General features: G+C 57.9%; 1 protein-coding gene across 3 annotated transcripts in view; it reads left to right on the top strand.

The window, feature by feature from the left end:
• Window positions 1-11,132: 11,132 nt before the first annotated feature.
• The window catches only part of SH3BP2 (SH3 domain binding protein 2), a 34,836-nt gene continuing 22,580 nt past the window's right edge, over window positions 11,133-23,388 (top strand). For 2 of the 3 annotated variants that reach the window (XM_030314334.1, XM_030314332.1), the window contains exon 1: window positions 11,133-11,217. The gene's annotated coding sequence lies outside the window, so the exon portion shown is untranslated. Of the gene's footprint in view, window positions 11,218-11,243; window positions 11,552-23,388 lie in introns of those variants that run through there. The other variant, XM_030314333.1, reaches the window with a different exon arrangement.

Raw genomic sequence — 23,388 nt, 5'->3', positions numbered from 1 at the left:
CCCACTGGGGCCCCCAGCTGGTCCCTTAGGCTATATGGTTATGGTGGCTCTGGGGTTTCGGCTCCTCCATTCTTTGTGGGAGTGTTTTCCTTCTCCCAGGAGCCACCCTCCACCCCCTCCTCCATCCCTGCCCCCAACAGGAGAATGAATGTATTTCGTTCCCAGACACAGCCTTCTTCTTGGTGATGGCAAGGGTATTGGCTGGCATTTGAGGTGTCGGCTGATAACCAAGCTGTTACCTGTCAATACAGGTGTTGGTGAATGCTGAAGTGTTATCTGTTAAGAGTTATGATATTCAACGTGAAAGCTTAATGCTGATTAGGGTAATTTTTAACAAAGATTTTTGAAAACAGACTGCCGAGGACAGACAAATCCAGAGTGAAGGCCTTGGGGTGGTAAGTCAAGTCCCCAGCAATCAGCTGGGCTCCTCAGGTGTTTGCTGAAACTCTGGAAAAGCTTCAGATGTAAAGTCCCTTCAGGTGGGAAGAGCCCAGGGAAAATGCAGTCCTTCCCCAATGCATGGGGACGTTGGGTTTCAGAGAGAGGGACTAACTCCAGCCTTGGTAGCCCCAGAACAGAGGCAGAGCTCCCCATGTCCTCCTGACCCCAGTGCCTCACACTTCCTTCTAAAAGGCTCAGAAATTCATGGCCCAGGGGACTTCTAGACGTGTGGGTACAGTGGAGCTAAAATAAGGGCTGGCTGGAGAAACGGCAGAGAACCAGATCCGTCTACAGTGCCCACCCACACCTGGGCCTCTGGACTTCCCCCACCAGGCCATACACTAAAGGTTTCTATGCTGGACTGGACTGGACAGAGGGTCCCTGGACTGGGGGCCAGGGGGCAGAAGGGGTAGAGGTTGCAGCACACATTTTCACAATGCTGAACCCCCAGACCTGCCCCCGCTCCCCACCTCCAGAACACTAGAATCTGGGCCTTTCCCTTCCAGGCAGGACAGCAGAGAGATTTTCTCCAGCACATCTGATTAGCCAGGGGATACTGGGGTGCCATGGCAAAACTGACAGTCAGCAAGCCCCATTCATGAGTCCCATTCTGCAGCCTGAACAGCCAGCCAGGATGACCAGACATCTGAGGGACACCTGTGACGTGGAAGATCAAGAAGAAGCAAACAGAAAGGGGTACCTGGGAGGAGACAAGGACTATGCTGGAAGAAGACTTAGAAAATTCATCATTAATGTCCTCAGGAAGAAAAAATTATAGTCATGGAACAAGAACTGGGTGTTATAAAGAAGGAATAGTCACCAGCTATAAAGAGCTCTTGGAGTGCTCGCTTTGGCAGCACTATATATATAGTATATATACTATATAAAGAGCTCTTGGAAATTAAGAACATGATGATGGAAATTGAAGACCCAGCTGAGAGCTAGGATTGAGGAAATCTTGCAGAAAGTAGACCAAACAGTTGAAAATAAGAGGAAAGTGTTGGAGAACTGGTCAAGTAGGTGTGACATCTACATGGCAGGAGTTCTCAAAAGAGAGAATAGGCGGGAGGAAAAGCATTGAAGAAATACTTGAACAACCTTCACATAAATTAAACCTGAATTTCCAGATTGAAAGGATCTACTGAACGCTCAAATCCAAGTGTGAGAGTAGGTGCACACTAAAGGCCCAGTAAAGGGCAATTTCAGAACACTGGAAACAAAGAGAAGTTCTTTCAAGCACCCAGAGAGAAATAATGGATACTGTACAAATGACAGGGCTCAGAATGACTTCAGACTTCACAAAAGCAAAACTTGCATCTGGATAAAAGTTCTCAAAATTCTCAAGTTAAATGCTTTCTAAGCCAGAATTTTACACTCAGCCAAACTATTAATCAAGAGAGAGGGTAGAAGAAAGACTAAAGGTTCTTTTTACCAGCAAAAATGGGTTTATTCAGGACAAGCAAGCTACAACAAAATCATAGGTGCGTCCAACAGACAAAGGAGGGGACATTATTTTACGGAGAAGGAGGAGGAAGTTGGGAGGGGCTGTTTCCAACAAAAGTCTGTTGGAGAAAAGCGAGAGTTCAGGGTGATGAGGGTTTCTCATTGGCTGAGTTGCAATATAATTGATTTATAGAAGGTGCAGTGTCCATCTTTCCCTGTTGAAACCTGTCATTGATGATTTGGGACTGTTGAGGATGCTTCTGTTAGAGATCTGTAGTCGACAATTCTTCCTGTAGCCCACACTGAATGTTCCAGCTCCCCCCTGCCAGCCTTCCCTTCTAGTATCCCCAGGCCACTGTAGTGAGGTTTCTTTGCATTTGTTTTCACATTTCGGAAAGATAAGACCTCAAAAAATGTAGGCCCCAGAGCCCTTTCTCAGGAAGCTGCTTGAGGGTGTGCTCCACCAAACAGAGGGGGGAAATCAAGAAAGGGGAAGTCACGGAATGGAGAACACAGGAAATCCTCAGCAGAGAGAAGGATGAAGGGATGTCGCAGTGCTGGGGCAGGCAGGTTCCGGGGTGAAGGCTGTCCCTCAGCTGAGAAAGCAGGGTGTATTTTGAGTTGATAGGATACATCGCACACCAGGAGATCTTGGGGGAGAGCTGGACATTTGACAGAATTTAGAGTTGAATTTGTTGTGAGAAATTAAACAACATAAAAAAAGATGACATTAACTTCAGGGCAAACAAGAAGTAGATCAAGAAAGGAAAAGTTGTCAGCACATATTACATGGCTCAGACGTGAGTGGTGTTTATAACTAGCATCACGCTACCAACCATGACCATTGGTTGAACAAATGAACAAAATGATGATGTAGTGATATCAGAGGTCAGGAAGTGGCAACGTAAGTGTGTTACTTGGGAATATGGAAGTGAAACCAAAAGAATGAGCTCAAACTTGCCATGGAAAATGAGGGGTGGGGGGACGGCTGTGTTTTGTAAGAAGACTTGTAAAACTACATAGCTCTCTACACTACATGCACGTAAAACTCTGGTAATGAGTCAAAACTAAATTTAAAACACACACTCTAAATGAGTTGTGTGCCCAATTTTGTCTCGTTGGTGAACTGGCAGGATGTGAACGTGTGCCTCAAAACCGGCTCATTTTTGTGCAGCCCTAGAAAGAGTGACGGTAGACTCTCCTTGTAATAAGTAAATACACGGGCGTGTAGTAACCAAATGCTGCTTTTACCTGTCCTTAGATATTACGGTGCCAAATAACAGTTTTATCTTCAGGAAGTTTTTTTTAAAAAGCCATCTCATTGTTCTCATCTGTATTTATTTAGTTGTTAGTGAGTTAGAACGTGTTTAAAGTTGTATTAGTGGTAACATACAGTTCCCATTTTCAACTAAAGGGGTAGAAACTTGTAAATAACTCGTAAAAATGCTTAAAACATTTTTTTAAATGTTTATTTATTTTTGAGGTGGGGGGAGGGGCACAGAGCGAGGGAGACACAGAATCTGAAGCAGGCTCCAGGTTCCGAGCTGTCAGCACAGAGCCCGACGCGGGGCTTGAACTCAACAAACCGCGAGATCATGAGCTGAGCAGAAGTTGCATGCCCAACAGCCCAGCCGATGGAGCTTTTTATACTCACCCCTTGTTAATGCATGCATTTTGCACATATTCCTTCCCAACTTGTCCCTTTCCTTTCAATTCTGTTTATGGTGTTTTTAACATTCACCTTTAGGGAGTCACTTTTATGTTGCCCTATCTGCTGGTTCTTTCCTTTATACTAAAAAAACCAGTTGTCTTCACCTTTGGTTTGTGCGGGGAGAGCCCGCCTCCTCTCATAGTGTATAATCACCTACATGCCCTTTTAATGTATTTTTCTTTTTTTCAACATTTTAGATCTTTGATCTGGGGTGAAACTTATTTTGGCATAAGATGGGAGGTAGGCTTTCTTTCTTTCTCTGATGGTCAGTCAGGCATTCCAACCCTATCTGTGAATGCATTGAGATAAACAGACACAACTTTGCCCTTAATTTTTTGCAGTATGAAACAAGAAAAAAAAAAGCAATCTTGTATTTTTTTTTAATTTTTTGGTGTTTATTTACTTTTGAGAGAGAGAGCGGCAGAGAGAGGGAGACATAGAATCTGAAGCAGGCTCCAATCTGTCAGCACAAAGCCCAAAGCAGGGCTCCAACTCACAAACCGTGAGATCCTGACCTGAGCCAAAGTCGGAGGCTCAACTGACTGAGCCACCCAGGCGCCCCAGCAACCTTGTATTTCTGTGTGTCTCTGTGGGAGCTGCCCACACACAGGCTCTGAAGCCAGACTTGCTGAGAGCAAGTCTCACACTTCTGAGAGCCCCCGTTTTCTCATCTGAAAATGGGGCTCCCTGCCATCCCGTGGTGGGTGTGGGATGAGCTGGAGGAAGGGATGTGAGCAGGTGCTCAGGGAAGGCCACGGGTGCCCCCCTGACTAGGCCTGGTTCAGCCACACCTCCCCACTCCTGTGAGCCCCGCCCCACTCCCCTCCTGGCTTTCCTCACATGCTAATTAACCCCAGTTTCCCTGTGAGATGGAAGCATCTGCTTTTGGAGTCCTTGTCAAGCAGACTCTGCCCTTCCTCCCCCCAGCTTCTCCCCTCCAACCCTACCCCCCCCCCCACCCCACCCCTCCTCACAGCCAGCTCTGGGCTGGGCGCTGCTCAGAAGTTCACTGTAGGTGGGCCATATTCATCTTTCCCCAGTCCCACCACTGTCGAAGGCTGGGAAGAAAGGCAGGGGGCTCAGAAGCAGGGCATCCTGGACCTAAGCCATTCTAAGCTGCCGTGGTGGGCACAGGCTGAGCACTGCGTCTGGGGCCCAGGAGGCTCCCCCTCAGCCCGGGTGGGGATGGGAGCACAGGAGGGCATCACAATGTCAGGTGCAATTCGTGAGTCCCACTGATTGATTGGCCCGAGGGTGGCACATCTGGAGGGGTGGTGTACCCAAACCAGCAGCTGTGGGCCTCGGAGCTGCCCAGCATGGTTAGGAGGCCCATGAGAGTGGGGACTGAGGACCAAGTCCACTCAGAAGGGGGAGAGGAGTGGTGCCCCCTGGCAGGCGGCAGCAGGCCTGGTGAGACTCTCCTGGAGCCCCAGAGGGGCCCAGCTGGGCAGGAAGTTCTGGGAGCCTGGTGGGGCAACTCCCTCGTTCACTCCTACTGAGGCAGGGGCCTGGAGGACAGCCACGTTCCTCTTGGAGGTCTCCCTTCCTGGGAGGAGCCCTCCCAGGCTGCCCCTTACTCCTCTTACCCCTGGTGGAGGAAGGCTTCATACTCCCACCTCATCCCAGTGTCCACTGCTGTTGGGGAGGGCCACCTGTCCCCTGACCTCAGGCAGGGTGCTAGGTGGGGCCCCCTGGGGGTGCCAGGAGGCCTTCCCATCCTGAGGACCACAGCTTCCCCTTCCCAAGCCCCATGGGCTTCCCCTGCCAGCCCCCGGGCCTTCTGGAGGTCATGTGGACAGCAGGGTGCAGGAGCTTCGGAGTGGGGGTTTGCAGAGGAGGATAGAGAAGGCTCCATGTGTACAAACACCCACCCCCTCCACACCACCAACTCCGGAAGTGGGACCCAGAATAGAATGGGCCACTTTCAAGTTCCAAATTGGGCTGGGGGTGGGGGCTGAGGGCAGGGTGGTTGGTTGTAAAAATAGAAACAGGAGTGTGTGCGTGGGCTCCACGTCCTCTACCCACGGGTTGGTGTCTAAAAATAGAACTTCCTAGTGGGGCCGGCCTGACTGTTGTTCTCTGTGGGAAATTCACCCAAACAAACCCCTGGGAGGGCAGAGACAGCAGTGGCCTGGGCTTCGGGGGATGCTGCTGGGCTTTGCTGGGAGGGGGCAGCCCATTTGGGGAGGGGAGGTGGGTGTGCAGGGAGCCCCACAGTTCAGTGGTCCTTCTTGTGTGGGGAGAGTCCTCCCAGGCCAGCAGGGCCGGCCGGGTTCTGTCGTCCCCAGAAAGGCTCCTCTGACTACATCACCCTACACGTCTCTCGGCTGGCCGAGAAGGGAGCCAGGCTGAGCCACACACTCAAGCCAGGCCGGTACCAGGCATGAGGGGCAGCAGGCAAAGCCGGATCCAGGCACTGCCCTCCAGGCTATCACAGTGGGCAGCCCACCCAGAAGCCCACAGACAGGGCTTGCCACCGGGGGCAGCCTCCGATCAGGGCCCAGTGCTGGACAGTGCTGGGATGCAGAGCTGACTGACAGGGCCCTGCCCCCGGCACCCCTGCCTGGTGGGGGTGGTAGCTAGAAGTTCCAGCCAGGGCTATCCAGAGGGGTAGGTGGGGCTGGGCTGTAGGTGGGCTTGTGCAAGAATGCAGTGTGCGGGAGGCCTCCTGGGGCAGTGGTACTGAGCTGCTTCTCCCAGGAAGGATGCAAGAGGGCTAGGAGGCAGTGGGGAAACCAGCTGTAGGAGTTCTGGCTTGGAGTCTGGATGAGACTCCCCATTTCCACTCAGGCATCCCGTAAGCCACGGCCTCCACTGTCCACCCTCTGGCCCCCGCTACTGCTCTACTGGTCTCCCCTGGCCACCAGCAAAGGAGGGTAAAGTGGAGTGAGGGAATGCTGGAGGGTGGGCCCGAGGTCCAGAAATAGCCTAGAGCTGAGGCTGACCACTCCCGCCCAGCCGTTCTCCTTGCCAGAACACATACCGCTAGTGAGTCCCCTGGAAGAGGCACCTCAGAGCCCAGCAGCCAGCACCCCCTCCCGCCTTACAGCGTCAGTCCCTCTCTGTCACCTGCTGGGCCCTGTGGCCAGAGGCCCTGCTCCTGCAAATGGCCTCCCCCAGAGGGGGCTGGGACAGTGGGAAGGGCACTTGTTCCCTGCTGTTCCAACTGGCAGGCAGACTGCCAGACGGGGCAGTGGTACAGCCAAGGGCCTTGGCCCGGCCCGAGAGCAAGCCCACCAAGGTGTTCCAAGCCCCTTTCCTTTCACCCCATAGCCAGGCTGGTGAGGCAGTACTTAGTATGACTAAGGGCCACTCCTGGGGTTGGGATGGGTGAAAAGGTTGATGCTTCTGGGTCCTCTGGACACAGCTCTGCCTAAGCCCGCCCCTTCCTCGCAGCTGCCCCTTGAGGCCTTTGTCTATTCATCCTACAACTATTTTTTGAGCATCTACTCTGTGCCAGGAAGGCACTGAGACCCTGGAGAGGCCGCAGTGATGCAGTCAAGTATGGTCCTGACCTTGTAAGATGACATTCCAGAGGAGTCCAACCATAACCAATAAAAATATATAGGGATTTAGGGAAGGGGTAGAAAAGATATGTATGGGGGCGCCTGGGTGGCGCAGTCGGTTGAGCGTCCGACTTCAGCCAGGTCACAATCTCGCGGTCCGTGGGTTTGGGCCCCGCGTCAGGCTCTGGGCTGATGGCTCGGAGCCTGGAGCCTGTTTCCGATTCTGTGTCTCCCTCTCTCTCTGCCCCTCGCCCGTTCATGCTCTGTCTCTCTCTGTCCCAAAAATAAATAAACGTTGAAAAAAAATATTTACAAAAAAAAAAAAAAAAAGAAAAGATATGTATGTACGTGTGTGTGTGTGTGTGTGTGTGTGTGTGTGTGTAATAAATCTGGGGGAAGACTGATGTAGGAGCGAACAGCAAGTGAAAGGTCCTGGGGCAGGAATGTCCCTACAGAGCTCCTTCCCCAGCAGCAAGAAGGCCAGTGGGGCTGCTGGGGGTGGGAAGTAGGGAGAGAGGAGCTCAGAGAGGGAACAGAAGTGTTGTGCAGACACGTGCCCTCAGTGAGAACCCAGGTATTTGCTCTGGGAGATTCCACAGTGGACAGGTAACATGATCTAACTGACATTGTGACCGAATCCCTCTGTTGTGACATTGGATACTGTAAGGCAAGGACAGGAGCGGGAGACCAGATGAGAGAGGATGGTGTGGTGAGGGTCTGAGAGGGGTCAGGATTCTAGATGGACAGAGTAAGCATAGAGTTAAGAGGAGGAGAGGCATGAAGAATGAGGCTGGAGATGGGGAGGGCAGGGGAAATGAAGTGCCTGCTTTCCAATGTGTTAAACCTGAGATGTTTGGAGATACCCTGGAAGACATGGCAAGTGGGCCCTGGATCATGAGTCTGTGTGAAGCCTCGTGGTCAGCACAGAGGCTGGTGATGTGACTTTGGGCATGGTATGGCCAGGGCTCGTACGGATGTTGACAGGGAGTGAGCCGCTTAGAGCTCCAAGGTTTTGGGGGAGGAGTGACCTCTGCGCCAGCAGCAGATCTTGCCCCTCAGCTCATCTTAATCTTAACCACCCTCAGACTGCAGCTGCCGCCAGTTGTTCTGGGCCCCGGCACAGCCCACCAAGTGCACAGCCGTGGCTACCCTAGTGATGGGTGTGGTAGAGGGACTAGCGCTGCTCTTTGGCCATCATCCCATGAGCGTGCTTCACGTGACACTGGTGTGCCTCTAACGTGGTCCTGCTCTAGGGAGGCCTGCCCCACTCTTCTCCTCTGGCCGGCCAGAGCTCGTTGCCTCACCTCTGCTCACCTGAGGGGCCGGGCCTGCCTGCACACCCTCCCCGCAGGCCAGAGCTGCCTCCTCACCAGCGCCGGCCCTGCCAGCTCCCACGGGGACCCCTGGGCGCCCGGCTCCTCTGGCCTCTGCCTCCTGTACTCCCTAGCTTGACAGGCTGCTTTGAGGTGCACTGGGGTCCCAACCAGCATTCCCTTCCCCCCCCCAGGGCCTAGAGTTAGACTGGCGAGGAAGGACAGCAGCAACCTGAGCTCTCGATTCTCTCCGAGGCAGGGGCTGCACACTCTTCCCCATTCGGCTGAGATCTCCTGCACACGCAGGCAGTTTGCATTCCTGGGAGATATTTCTCTGGACCACCTGGTTTGTCCAAACCATCTGCAATGAGCCTCTCTGTCGTCACCCACCTTGGAGTGTGGCATCTGAAGTCAGCCCCTGCCCATCCTGTCATGCTGTCACGCAGGGGCTGGAGGCATGGATGTCTGGCTTTTTCCCACTCTGTTCCAGGTCTACCCCCTGCCTAGCCACCCACTCCAGGAAGAGGTCACTCATGGATGACACAACAATGTCTGCTCATGTGTCTATCTGCTCCTTCCCACAAGAGAGAAGCAAGAGCGAGGATTTCCCTGCATCACCTTGGGGTCCCCAGGGCCCAGCAGGGGTCGGCACTTGGTCTGCTGAACTGCCAGAAAACATGTATGTCCAGCCACAAGGTAATGAGCACTGTGTCAGGAGCTCCAACGCAGCCGAGCCGGCACCGAGCCTCCTTCACATGGAGCCCTGTTCCAAGAGTGAGGTGCCATGTGGGATGCTAATGGTGGCTGAGGCCAGCCAGTTCCACGGTGCTTTTGTGGCCTGGAGGGGTAGAATTTCAGAGTCTCTGGAGTATAAGTTCAGCCCTGACAACCAGACTCAGTTGTGGATGGGTGGGTGGGTGGAGTCACAGACTGGGGGCAGGGTGAGGGGCGGTGCTGGGCCAAGCAGGGAGAGTATCTCCCTGAGATACCTGAGTACCCCCCTGAGAGGGGGCTTTAGGGCTGGGGTACCAGGCCCTTTGCTTGCTCCTATTCTTCCCCCAGCTTTTGCCAACTCTCCAGCAGATGCCCCTTCCCCCATTTCACAGATAGAGCAACTGAGTCCCTGTTGGTTGAAGGCTTTCCCGTAGCCTTACCAGCCTCCGACTACCCCTTCCTTACTTAGCTTTGCCCCTTCCTCTCAGGTGGTCTTGACTTCATCGTGGTCTCTTCCTGGTGGGCATGGGCCTGACCACTTGGTTTTCTGGCGTGTCCCGGGCAACTTCTCTGACCCCAAATGTGTCTCATCAGAGAGCACATGAACTGTTGCAGCCAGGTCTCCCCTTTTGGGGGCCGGGACCGTTGCCAGGCAGCTCAGGGACAGGTAGACAGCGAGGTGCCTAAGCTCTGTCCAGCTGCAAGTGGACAGCCCCCCTTGTCCGGCAATGTCTCCTTAAGGCCCTCAGAGACCTCAGCGTGGGCATGACCTAAACCCAGCCCCTGGGTGACCCCCATGCCTGTGTGGTTCAGAGCCATCCAGTCCAGCCATTTCCCCCTGCTGGACTCTGGCCCTTCGTACCCAGTGCAACACAGAGGCAGACCTTGGCCTCCCACCTGGGCAAGGCCCAGCCTCTGCTGGGCTGGCCTTCTGCTCTCCCCATCAGCCTCTTTGGGCCCCCAGACAGATCCTGTCCTTCCTCTGCTCACAGCTTCCTAGGCTCTGGGACCAGGATCCAGCCTCCACTCATCTTGGAGATGAGCCCTGCCTCCTCCTCCTCATGCCCTAAGCAGTGAACCCCTTCCCCAGAAGGCTTCACTCACCTGCAAGCTTGCAGGCGTTGTTCCTTCTCCCTAGAATACCTTTACTCTATCTCCACTGCTCACATTGCCTACCTGGCCCTTATGGTTCCCCTCCCCCCACTCCCGAGGCCGGGGAGAGCTATTCCTCCCAGAAAGGCCCTTCCCCAAAGAGACCTGCCAAGCCCCCTTCCTCCACTAAGCCCCAGCCCCTTAAACAGGGTTATTTGGGTGTAAACCTGGATTGTAATCCCCCCTCTCTTCCTCAGCTATTGGGAGTGGCCTTGCTGCTGGGAGCTTCCCAGGAGGCAAAGTAAAAAGTACCCTATTTTCTGGGCCTCACAGTGTTGGGGCCAGATCCCTGGGCCTTAGGAGTCCAGACCTGGTCTACGGGCTGTGTCTTGGTTTGGAAGCAGCTGAAAGTGCCCTGGCGGCTCTTTCCTGACAAAGGGCGAGGTTCCAGAGGCTCAGTTCCCAGCAAGCCCTTCTCTGCCAGGGGGGGATTCAATCCATATCTCTGCTCCGTACCTCCTGATCAGAGTCAGACTGTTGAGTCAGGGGTCGGATCAGGGACATATACCACCTCCTCCAGCAGGATCAGGATTGCAGGGTTGAGAGGGAGGGGGGGCAGCGCCACCTCCAGGGGGGCCACAGTGTCGAGGGCGGCCTCGCAGAAAGAACAGAAACGCTGCTCATTCGTTCATATTTGCATTTACTGGGCACCTACTGTGCGCTGTGCACGGACGGCGTGTCTACGCCCGCAGCGGACGCCCACCTTCTCCTCCCCGGGGCGGGGGCGGGGCGGGGAAACGACCCAGCCCCGCCCCCAGCCGCCGCGCGGCAGATAGGGGCGGGACCCAGAGCCTGGGAAGGCGGGGCCAGGCTCGCGGGGAGGGGCGGGGCCCTGCGGGGCGGACCCGGGCGGGCCCCAGTGCCTGGCCGCGGGTCCCGCGGGCGGGAGCCGCCGCCGGCACGCAGGGCCCGCGGGGCCGGGTGCAGAGTCTCACCGGTAAGGCACAGGCGGGGCGCGATCGAGTCCCCCGGCCCGGCCCGGTTTCCCTGGGCCAGGGTCCTCGGCGCTTCTGCCCGAGAAAGCGCGCGGGTTCGGGGGCTTGCACGGTGTACCCCGGAGGTCCAGGGGTGGAGGGCGGTGGCGTCGCGTCGGGCCCGCGTACCTCTCTTTGTTCTCCCCCCTCCCGCTTCCCCCCCCCCCCCCCCGCTTCCCTAGGCCCTTGGGGCTCGAGGGCCCCACAGCGCCCCTCCGCCCCCAGGCGACCGTCCGGACCGAGCCTCCAAAGGCTCAGAGCGGAATTTGCTCCCACCTCCTCCTGGTAATCCAAAAGGTGAGAGGAAAGCTGCTTATTGGAGCTGACTCACATTGAAGTGTGAGTGACTGATAGATCCGTGGCTCTGGGGAGTCTGCGAGTCTTATTTGGGGAAACAGTGAGTGCCAGAGAGGGTGGCAGAGAGGGTGGGAGAGCTCGGGGCTGGGGACAGCCTCCTGAAGGCCGGTCTCTTCCAGCCGCGCAACACTTTCCTACTGCTCCAGGCCTTGGCTGCCCCTGGTGAGGTGGTGCCGACCTGGGGGCTTCCTCTGAGAGTGTTGGCAGGGACTGAGCTCTGCTGCCCTGTGTCAGCCTGGGGCCGGTGCTCTCTGCCACCCTTGGTGACCACGAGCGCCTCACATCCCCTTTCTGTGCCTTCATTTGTTCATCTGCCAGTGCTGGTCATGTCTGTGCCTTGGGCTGGTGGCCAGACCAAGTAAGCCGCCCCTCAGAAGTGGCTCTGGCCTGGGATGAGGGCTCTGTGTGGGACTGCTGGGGTGTCCGTGCGCGTGACAGACGTGTGATCTTGCTTATGAGGCGTCAGCCAGTCCCCAGCACAAAGGGGCTCAGAAAATGTTACTTGCAGTGACAGCTATGATGGTCATGATGACATGTGCAGACTTTTTTCTCAAGAGTGGGGGGACCAAGGGGACATGGTGAATCCTGGAGTGGGAATAGGGTCCCAGGTTCTTGTCCAGCTCAGCACTGACTCAGTGTGACCCCCAGGGGTCAGCCCCCAATCCTGTCCATGCCTGGCTCTGCAAAAGCAGAGGAGGGGGCTGGGCCCCATCACCTGCTGGAACCTCCTGCCACTGTGTCCTTTACCCAGGAGGGCCACACAGGGCGCTCCTGGGAGTCAGGGCTCCACTCCTGGTGGAACAGGGGGCCAGGGTGGTGGCTCTGATGGGTAAAGACTGTCAACCTCCCCTTCCTGACCTCCCCACCCCTGTTACTTGGCTCTGTGTCCCATACTGGAGCACACCTGGGCAGAGGAAGCAGGCAGAAGGGCAGACAGGTAGATGGTCCAGGCCAGTCCCTGTCAGCTGTCTGGGAAGAGGGTACTGATGGGACCCTGGCCCTTTCAGGGAGTCCCTCAGGCCCACAGAGTCAGGAAAGAGCCCCCCAAGGAGGCTGGCCTAGGAGAGAGAGAAGGCAGATGGGGGGGGGGATGCAAATGTGTTTTGTCCCTTCCTATTATTCACATGGACAGAGGGAAATGAGGTGCTGAGTGAGCCCCTGCCGTCCTCTTCTTCCCTCTCCCCACCCCCCACCCGCAGGCAGCCCTGCAGATGGGAAGCCTGAGGGAACACAGACAGACAAGGTGGCCCAGCTTGGTCACAAGGGGCTGGGTCCTGGGTTTGAGTTTGGCCATGTCGATTTATCAGCTGTATGATCTCGTCCGGGAGATCTCACATTGCTGAGTCTTGGTTTCCTCATCTGTAAACTGCGGTAGTGAACCCCTACCTAGTGGGTGGTTCTGTACGTCTGAGGGGCTGGTGGTGGCTCATGGTTGGTGTTCAGTGACTGTGAGCCTCCAAACTGAACAGCAGGGACAGCTGGGCCACCTCTGCTTGGGAGTAGGGGTAGGACCAGACATGGAAAGGCCTGGGGGCAAAGGGCAGGCTCTGCTTGGGTCTCGTGGCAAAGGCCTGAATCTGTGAGGAGTGGCCAGGGTTGGGGAGCCACCTGGGTCCTCCTGGCTTCTGTCCTTAAAGCTCTGTGGTGAGATACCCAAGGTCAGTGACTGGCAAGGTAGTAGGAGGCCTCAGTAAGTTCCAGGCACATGCATATGTGGTCCTTAGGTACCCCCGGGTAGTGCGGCCAGCCTGGGCAACCTGGCTGGTGGGCTACAGGTGGCCTGTGCAGGCAGGGGTTGCAGTCAAAAAAGAGGGGGGCTGTTCTCTGAGCCATGGTGGATGGCCTTGGAGGCAGGGAAAGACTGAGCCAAAGGCTGGAAGTGGGAAGGGTGGCAGACCAGTTTGACCAGAGTGGCCTGGTGTGTGCCGGGTATGGTGAGGGCATGGATGGGGCAACCCGTAAAAGGGCAGAGGGGCTCTCAGAATGCCCCCCAGGGCAGGTGGTCTCTCTCCAGAAGGCCTCTGGATCTCTCCAGTGGCCCTGACTGGGCATTCACGGGCCGGGGCTGGCTGGCCCCATGTGTGGACCACGTAAGTCCCAGCCAGAGGTGGCGGGGGGAGCACATTCTGGGCTCATCATAGCCTCAGGCAGGCAGGCCCAGCGTTTCTGCCAGACCACCTTTCTCACCACCTCTGCAGGCCTGTGCAGGGGAGAGTGGACAGAATGGTGCCTCTTAGTCTCAGGCCAGGAGACCTGAGGCTCCTTAGTGACACTCTGATACTTCCTGACCCTCAGGTGACAGAAGCCCCTGGCTCTGGCTCACACTGAGGGATTTGGCCTTGGGGGCCAAGCTCCTGAGCTGCACGTGAAAGCCAGGAGCAGTACAAGTGAAATGAATGCCAGCCCTGCTGGGCTCTCAGTGGGGAGGGGCTTCACTGTGCTTGAGGTGACTTCCAGCTCTGAGGCCACCTGAACGGTCAGCCTCTGCTCACCCCTGCCCCAGATTGTAGGCCGTGCTGGATCCTGATGGCAGGGCTGCTGTTTCCTTCACCCCTGGCCCACGTGGGCTGGCCATGCCAGGTTCTAGTAGTCTTAGCCAGCTGGTCTCCCGGGATGGGGTTGGTGTGCTTGGTTGCTGGAGGCAGTGTCCCGGGGAGGTCAACAGGGCCTGTGGAGCTGGTGGGGCATCCGTGTGGTGTCCACACCCCTAGCCCTTGCAGCCACGTTCTGATTCCGAGAAGTGCCCTGTTTCCTCGTGAATCAGATGTTTATTGTGCGCTCGCTGAGCCCAGGGTGGGGATGGCCTGCTGCCAAGCATGCCTGTTCCAGGCCACTGAGTGGGGTGTGGGTGCCTGCCTGCTGGAGCCTGCAGAGGGAGCGAGGTCCCCGCCCCAAGTCTGAAGTGGTGGTGATGGCTGTGCTCCCCCACGGGGGGGGGGGAGGGGACTGAGCCTGCCCGGCAGGCTGCGTCCACTTCAGGTCTGAGTGACTCCCTGGACTTCGGTCCTTTCTGTGTGAAATAGGGTAAAACCAGTTCGAATGCCTGATGTCCTTGGGAAAAGTGAATGAGATGCTGCCTAGGAGCCCTCATGGGCATCTCGAGCCCCGTGAGGGGCTCCATCAAGGCCGCACCCCCAGACCCCGGGCCAAGACATTCCTGCCCTTGAACTTGCACAGACTGTGCAGTTCCATTTTGAGGGTTTCCTCCAGCCTGGCCCTAGGTGATGTTGTAATCTAGCAGCCCTGTTCTGCAGTTGGAGGGCCACGTGTCTGCATACACTGGCTGGCCTTGAGGCCCCACCCATGTCCTGAGCTACACTAGGAGCCAGTCAAGCTCCTAGCCCTCAGTGCTGGTTGCCCCCAGCAAGGCTGGGGAAAAAGTCAGAGGTAGACCTTGGGGCTTGGAATGCCAGGGTGGGGCCTTGGCTTGTCCCCACAGTCCACTTGGGGCTCTGGCTGGGGGCCTGGGCCCTTGCCACCTGGCTTCAGCCCTTGCCTCTGGAGCAGAGGTGGACCCCTTCAGAAAGCTGCTGCCCCCAGCCCTCTGCTCCTCTGCATATGCTGGGTGCTCTGTGTACCATGGCCTGGTCAGCATGGGCCCCAGGAGTAGACAGGCCTGCAGGTGGAGGGCAAGACCCGCTGGCAGATGCCACATGAGGCAGCTTGGCCTTGGCCCACCCTGCCTCTCTGTCCCTCAGAAGTAGTTTAATGAAAGGCCTAAGTGTCTGTCCTGCTTGATGCTTAGGGGACCCTTTCTGGCCAGTAACCGGGTGCCTCCTCTGAGCCTCCCAGTTCATTGCCTGGCCACCGTGTTTACTGGGAACTCATAAAGGACAGGGTGCCCACATAGGCCTGGTCTGGGGGGAGGGGTGTGAGGTGCATGTGGGCCCCCCCCACAGGGAAGTCCCACTGTGGAGCATCCCAGAAAGTTCAGAAGGCACGGCTTCAAGTGCCGGCGGGCAGGTGGCACCGGGGCGGGGGCAGGGCAGGGCCGGGCCCTCTTTGAAGTTGGCTTGTTACTACCTGCCTACATTTAACTGTCCGCTCAGCGTCTGAGATGAATCCGTGCCGTCATCCTGGAACCCTCTGCTGCCCAGCTTGGTGGAGTTGCCAATCAGATAACCATGGGTTGTTTGTGGTGCTTCGGCCTCGCTCAAAGGTTTCTGTCATCATTCCCCACCCCCCCACCCCAGCTGACTGCCCTGCCCCAGCTCTGGGTTCCAGATGCTCTCAGTGGCCCCAGCAGGGTTCAGATGGGGAGACTGAGGTGGGGTATCCTGGGGGTCCCACCCTAAATGGAAGCAGTTCCTTTCTCGGTGGCTGTTTCCTTTCCTGAAGACGTGTGTTAGGGCCAAGATTGCGGTCAGCCTGAGCTCCCCTGAACTGCAGGCCACTCTGGAAACCCAGTCTTTGGGTCCCAGGGAGCCAGTCCCCGAGGTGGAGTTGGTGTGCAACCAGCAGGAGAGCGATGAGGAAAGCCCCAGAAGCCCCAAGTGGACAGGTGTGAGGACCACAGCCTTGTGTCAGAGCTGGAGGGAGGTGCACCGGGACACTCAGCGCCTGCCTTGTCTCCTGAACGTCCCTCCCTAATCCAGCTACTTCCTTTCCTCCTATTTGGGGCCGGAAAGGGAGAAGCTGTTTGTGTTGGCTCCCTGGGTCCCCTGATAGCCAGGCGGACACAGCACTGGGGGCCTGGCCCTGACAGGCAGATCAGTGGTCAGCTGGGCAGGCAGAGCGTGCAGTGGCTGTGCCTCCTAGCCCTCAGCCTAGGATGGGAGGTGGCCTGTTAGGCCTAGAACGTCTAGGAATGCAGGAGGTGCTAAGCAGGAGGCAGGGTGCTGTGAGCTGGACGCAGCAGAGGGCCTCAGAGCCCCTGCAGTTGGTGTCAGGCCACCAAGGCCTCCCTGCCGACCCACCCAGCTCGGGTCAGAGCTGATGGTGCTTGGCGGTAGCCCCTCAGGCTCCAGTGTCTGCCTCCCTGCACCCTACCCTGTCTCAGGATCTTGTCTGCATTGTACCCCCTTCCTCAGGCAGTCCTCCTGTCTCTCCAATCTGGCTCAGGAAGGATATGCTCCTCCGGGGACCTTACCCCGACACTGCTGCCTGGTATGTGACAGGGCCGGGACCCCAGCGCTGGCTCCTTGCCACAGCAAGCTACTTGGGGGAGGCGGGGCATGGGAGCAGGAGACTCTGGAATCATTTCCCTCCCAGCCCAGTTTGGTTCCAGACCGTGGGCTACAGCTACCAGCGGAGGGCGATGCCTGCCCTTAGGTCAGGGCTCTGTCTCTGGTCTGGTGGTGGGGTGTGGGAACGCCCCAGGCTGGGAGCAGGTCTGGGTTCTGTCCCACCTGGGTCAGCACCAGTGGTCCACAATGGAGTGAGGAATGGAGCCCGTCTCCGAGGCCCTGACCTGTTTTGGGGTCCTGGGCACCTGGCCTCGGAAGGTCTGCCACCTGGGGCAGGGGCTCTCTGAAACCAGTCTTCCCAGTTTCCTGGGACTGTGATGGGAGGGTGAAGTGCTGTGGTTGGTGGTGGCCATGTTCACTGCGGAGGCAGGAAGTTGCTGAGGAAGGAAGAAGGTTGAGAAAGAGATCCTACTCCTGAGGGGATCTAGGAGGCCCTGCCCCAAGCCCAAGCTTCCCAACAGCCAGGCACGGGGGCGGGGGTGGGGAGCAGCTGTTCGAGGGCCAAGGTCTTGGGAAGCAGGAGGAGACTGCCCACTCCAAGCCCAAGCCAGCGGCCTCCATGTTGAGTCATGCACCCCCTCAAAAACCTGCACGGAGCCCTCCTGGGTGCCTGGCCTGGGGGTGGTCCTGGCCCTGCTAGTGGGCAGCACCCAAGAACGGCACAGGAGGTGCCGTGGGGGGCATCCATGATGGGGCCTCCTTGGGGTGGGAGCAGGAAGGGGAAAAAAGGGGCCAGGCTAGGGGCCCTGCGGTGTGTTGGCATAGAGACTCTGAAGGAGAGGCCTGGAGAAGGCAGAAGGGGTGCAGAAGTCAGGCCCGAGGGCATGGGAGGGTCTCGAGCAGGGGTTGGTTTCTATTTTCAAAGTTCACTCGGGTCTGGAGATGCTCCCACATGCGCAGCCCCCCTGCGGCAATGGCCGTGAAGCAGCTTGGGTGGGAGTGGGGGGGTTGGAAGGGGGCTTAGACATGTAGGAGAGCTACGTGTGGTGGGGAGAGGGGGTCAGCTGACCAGGGTGGAGTCAGTGACCGCAACCGAGCGGCTGTTGGGCCTGTGGGGGAGGCAGTCCTGGTCAGACGGGGTAGCGCTGGGCCCCGGTGTTACTGACTCTGCACCGCCCCCCCCCCACGTTGTTTGCTGGCTTTTCTGGCCCACAGTGATGTGACCCCACAGCTGTCTCCCTGGGGATGGGGAGGGTGTTCCTAGAGCACCCACCGAGCCGTACCCCCTCCCCCTCCCACCCAGCAGGCTGCCCCAGCCAGGAGGAGGCCTTAGGGGCCGGCACCCAAGAGCTTGGCTCTGGGCTCTGCTGGCCAGCAGAAGCCTCCTTGCCTCTGGCGCCTCAGTTAGACTCCCTGTCTCTGTTGCATGTGGGGATCTGAGGGAGTTCTCTAGGGCTCTGGCTCAGGGCTAGGGTGTGGGGTGGGGGTGGGCAGACGGGAGATCTCCGGCCGTGGGGCTCACACAGGTCTGGGCTGTGGTGGCTGGGCGCGCCAACCAGAGCTGTCTGTGCCTCAGGAAGGGCCCGGCGTGGGATCCCTGGGCAGCGATGGGGTAAGCCCCTCTTCCTGCCCTGCGTCACGCTCTGAGAACCCTCAGGGAGCCATGCCCCAGCCTGATTGTGGGGCATCAGGGGTGTCTTGGGGTGTTCTGAACTGGGGCCGAAGGCCAGGCAGGAGTTTGTCAGGTGGGGATGATATGAGGAGGTCAGGGAAGGGGTGTGAGGTGTGCACTGTGGTTGAGCACCGGCTGGGTAAGGACCTTGAACTTGAGCCTGAGTGTGATCACCTTTGAGAACCTTGAGAACCACCTCTCTGCTGCGGCTCAGAGCCAGGAGAGGGTGGGGCGGGGGGACAGGAGGGTGGGCCTGGGGTACGGGATCTCACAGGACACCTGGCCTTGGAAAGGGGACAGTGTGCAGGACAGCACGGTGGCTGGACGTAGACCCCCTGATGGAGGGCCCAGACTGCTTGCAGGGGAGACTGGGGACTGGGCTCTTTTCCCGCCAACCTGGGCCCCCTGCCAGACCCTTTTCTTCATTGGGCCTCCGAACAATGGGGCAGTATGAGGGCGCCTGGGAGCAGTCTGGTCCCCCTGTGGGGGGTCTGTGCTGAGGGCGCGGGAGGAGCCAGTGGCTGAGTCATCCTGTCCAGTGCCCAAGCCTGGGTTCTCAGGCGAAGGAGGAACGCACTGCTCTCAGTTCCTCTAATGGGGGGCTGACCTGCTCCCCCTTCCCTCTTCTGCCCCTCTGTCCGGCCTCTTCCTGTGTCCTCTCTCTGGCTCCCTCCCTCTGGACCTGTCTCTGTCTCCCTGTCTCTGTCCAGCCAGAGACCGAGGCCTGGGAGAGGCCACAGCATGCTTCCCCAGGCCCTGCCCACTGTAGCCCCGACAGGCGGGCTAGCCTGTCGCCTGGGTGTTCCCCTTTGCTGGCCTGTGAGTGACCTCAGAAGGTCACCGATGAGAGGGCAAGACCAGGCCGGTGTGAGACCTCCCGAGGCCAACCTAAAATTTACCGATGGATACAATGTGACCAAAAACAAAAGACAATGCAATAAAATTAAAAAAAAAAAAAGCAACAAAAAACCTCAGAAAGTAAAAAGTAATCAACAGCCTCAAAGAAAGAAATGGTTTGAAAACAGCTTAAAAATGTTCTGTTGGGGATGAAAGTATAACAGTAGGTGGGTTAAGACAGAAGAAAGACCTCACTGTAAAAGGCTGAAATGAGCAGAATGAGAGAGAGATTTTGTCGTGTAGACTCCCTGCTCTGCGTTCTGGCCTGGGGCAGGGTCAGCAGAAGGCCAGAACCCCATTGGACAAACGGTGACCTGGGGTTCCTGGTGAGTAAGGAGTCCCTGGAGGATCCAGATTGGGGGCCACACCTCATGACCCTGCCCTGACCTAGCAGCCCTGAGCCAGTGAAATGTAGAGTGCTGAGGGACACCATGGTTTCCTGTGGTCTAAGGGAGGCCACCGTGGCAGGAAAGATACTAAGAAGAGGGGTGGTGGGACAGATGGCGGAGTGACCAAGGCCACTGACTGCTGCAGGGGTCAAGGCTGTGTCCCTGGTGGCCTAGCCCAAGATGCCTTGTCAAGTGGCTGCCAATGTGGAGGGCTCACACAGCTGCCTTGGCCTGGCACAGGTGGACAGCAGGTGTCCTTACAGTGTGCCCATGATGGCTGACCTTTGGTCTCTGACTTCGGCTCCCTCGAGGAGCAGTGGGGCTGGATCTCTCTGGCTGCCTCCTCTACCCACATCCCTCCCTAGCATCACTTTCATGGCCTTGGCATCCCCCTGCTGTGTTCCCTTCTTACACCTTGCCCTGGTACTGAGATCTGGGCTGAGTGGGTGCCCTCTACCCTCAGAGGCCCTGAGACCCAGTGTTGGGACAAGTGGCTGTCTCAGAGTTCCAGTGAACGGTCGGTCTTCTTTGGTCCTCAGGGACCAAATAAGCCCATTTGCACCAGGACCCCATTGCAAATCAGTGAAACTGGGCCCGGAGCCTAAGCCGGAATGGGATCCTGGCCTGGGACCTCACCCTGGGGACAGGCCTGGGATCTCATCCACACTCAGCTGGGCATGTGGCCCTGACAAACAGCTCTGAAATGAAACTGCTTTTGTCCCTCTGGTCTGAGGTGCGTGCTCCCTCCTACCCCAACCCCAGGCCCTTTGCACAAGTTGCTTCCCATCCGGGACACCCCCCATGTGGTTTCCGTGCTTGGCTACTTCATGTGGAAGATGGCTCCAAGGATGCTGGCTGATGTGTCACCGTGTCTGGGTGGAATGGTGGTCACAAGGACATGAGTCAGAAGTGGCTGCCTCCCCAGCAGATTGGGAGCCCCGCTCTGGGTGGGGCCAGCTTGGATCCTGGGGTGAAGGGTGTGGTGTTTGCCGGCAGGTGGCAGTGCCCTGACTGCCTCCCTCTGCCCCAGTACCAGGAGAACTTGGGGGTTGCGCTAATGCTCTGTGCAGGACAAACCAGCACCCCAGCCCACCCTGGCCCAGTGGTGGACAACACTTCCTGCTCTCAGTTTTATTAGCTACCCAGTGGGGTTCGGCTCTGGCTCTGTAGGGGCCCCCCCGTTTCTGACGGAGATACTGTTTCTGGGATATCTGATGGCCTGCTCCTTCACTTCATTTGACTCTCTGCTGAAGTGTGGACCTCTCCATCCACACAGCCCTAGCACTGTGCGTGCGCCGGGCCTCCTTGGTTCTCACCCCGCTGAGCCTGCCAGCTCTCGGAACGGCCTGAGTTACCAATGGAGACTCCGAGGCTTCGGCTTCTGCTTCTTGCCAGTCCTTGTTCTGGGGTGAGCACTGTCCTCCCCCTGCAGCACTGGCAGCAGTGAGCCAGGCTCAGGCTGAATGTCTCCCAACTGGGCTGTCCCTGGGCTTTGGACGTGAGTGTAAAACAAGCAAACCCTGAGTCCACAAGGACAGGCTGGCATGCACCAGCACGCCGCATGGTCTGTCCCGCCCCCTGTGCTGCAGCCTCCTGCCCAGAGCCTGCGGCCCCCCTCCCGTTGCCCTCTGGGCTGGTGTGTTTTCTGCCCAGGTGGGAGCCATTGTGGGGCTCCTCCTCTCCCTTCGCGCCTCTGGGAGCCAGCCTCAGCAGGAAATGCCGGACTGTGTGGTGTGGGTGAGGTGGCTCTGGGCTCCAGGCCCCATGGGCAGTGCCGGCTGGATGGCTGTGCTGCGGCCTTCTTAGCCTCCCTTTCCTCATCGGGAGAGCAGCAGTGTGTACCCTTGAGCAGCTGGGGACCGCGTAGGCCACGGAGCTGACACATTGGTGGACATTCCAGGCCCCTGCCCTGGCCCGGTGGCTTGGCCATCCGTAGCGGGAGGGGACTACAGGAAGGAAAGAGCACCCTAGCCTTCGTGACCCCCTGGCCTTGGCCTCAGCAAGTGGGGAGTTTGCCCCCGTGGGATGTGCGTGCGACACAGGGGTCCCCAGGAGGGTCTGGTTGATGGTAGCCTCTGTTCCTGAGGAGGCCGGCCTAGGGCTGGTGGCAGGAACCAGGCCCCCTGTTGGGGAGGCAGGCCTCGCACCGAGCACCAGAACTGCCTTCTGGAGCCCTCTGCTGCCCAGTAGGATGGGTGCTCAGTGAGTATGTGCCGAGGGAGCCGATGTGGCATGGCCTGGGAAGGACAGAGGGGGAGCAGACTGGATTTGGGGAAGTCTTGGTCTCTGTGGATCCCTCATCTGGCCAGCGATCAGCTTATCTCTGACCTGAGAGGAGATGGTGTCTCTGTTTCTGGGCATCCTGCCAAAAAAGCAGATCTCCTGCCCAACCACATTCCCTGGACCCCTGGAAGGTCAGCAGCAGTGTTGGGCAGTCTTGTCGGCCTGGGGCCTGGCCCACCAGGTGCTGGGGGTGTGAGGGTGCCTGGTCTGGCCCCACATCTGCTCTGTCGGTGACGGTTGCCAGCCTTGCTTTGTGGACGAGGACACAGGCTGGGAGAAGTCATTCTGGGGAGGGGTTCAAGCCCTGCTTGGTGGGCACCAAAGCCCCTATACTGGGCATATGCCATGTAACCAGAGGCCCCCAGGGGTGGAGAAGTGGGGGTACTTGAGGCAAGAAATGAGCGTCCTGGGCTGGACGCCATGGGGAGTAAGGGGCACCCAGCTAGCCAGGGATGCAGTAGCTCATGCTCTAGAAAGTACTCAGTGCCTGCTTCGTGCTGGACACACTGTGGGGGGTGGACATGAGGAGTGACCGTCCTCTGGAGCCGATGCTGAGGGAGGGACAGGTGGTCCCCAGACAGACTGAAATGCTCAGGTGCGGGGTATGAAGGGAGGGGCAGACTCTCCCGGGAGCTGGGAGAGGGGTCCTGCGTGTGGTTGGAGGCCTGTGGGTGCGGTGGGTCACCTCTGGGTGCAATTCCCAGCGCTATGGGAATGTGGCTCAGAATGGGGCCATCAGTGGCCGGGGATCCTGGGGTGCTCGCGGGTCCAGACCCCGAGGGGCCGGAAGGGAAGGTGTAGCCCGGCTTCGAGCAGGATGGTTTGAGAGCACACTCCCCCTTTCCGACATGACTGCGCTGACAGTGTTCGCAACAGAACCCCAGTGACCAAGTGCCCCTGGAGTATCCCTGCCCACCAGCCGTGCCAGATGGTCCTGGGGACATCCTGCACCAGAACTGCCAACCCCATTCTTCACATGAGGAAGCTGAGGCTCAGAGTGGGCCACAAGTTTAGAAGAGGGGATTGAGCCAGGCCTGTCCCCAAGGAAGCCTGTGCAGTAACCACTGTGCTCTTCTTGCCCACCCAGGTCCTGAGGCTGGAGCAGCCCCTTCATGGGGAGCCACAGGGGCAGGAAGCCCTGAGCATCTCTCTCGGGGCTAGCACTTTGGGGCAAGGCTGACGAGAGGCAGGCTGCCTCCGCGGGCACGGGCCAGGAACTCGGGGCACACATCAGTGGTCTGGGACATTTTTTCTTAATCAGTTAAAAGGCACAGACTTGTTTAAGTTCTGATGAACCGAAGCGTGAATCCTGAGCACCTCTGCTGGCTTGTGGTTTGAGGCAGGAGAGTGGTTCACGCCAGTGACGATGCCAGCGTGGTTCCCCCCAGACCGAGCCTGCCCCTCACCACA

The sequence above is a fragment of the Lynx canadensis genome, chromosome B1, assembly GCF_007474595.2.
Source record: "Lynx canadensis isolate LIC74 chromosome B1, mLynCan4.pri.v2, whole genome shotgun sequence".
In the NCBI taxonomy this organism is placed as follows: Eukaryota; Metazoa; Chordata; class Mammalia; order Carnivora; family Felidae; genus Lynx; species Lynx canadensis.
Note: the sequence above shows the minus strand (reverse complement) of the source record. Positions and strands in the feature narration are given on the sequence as shown.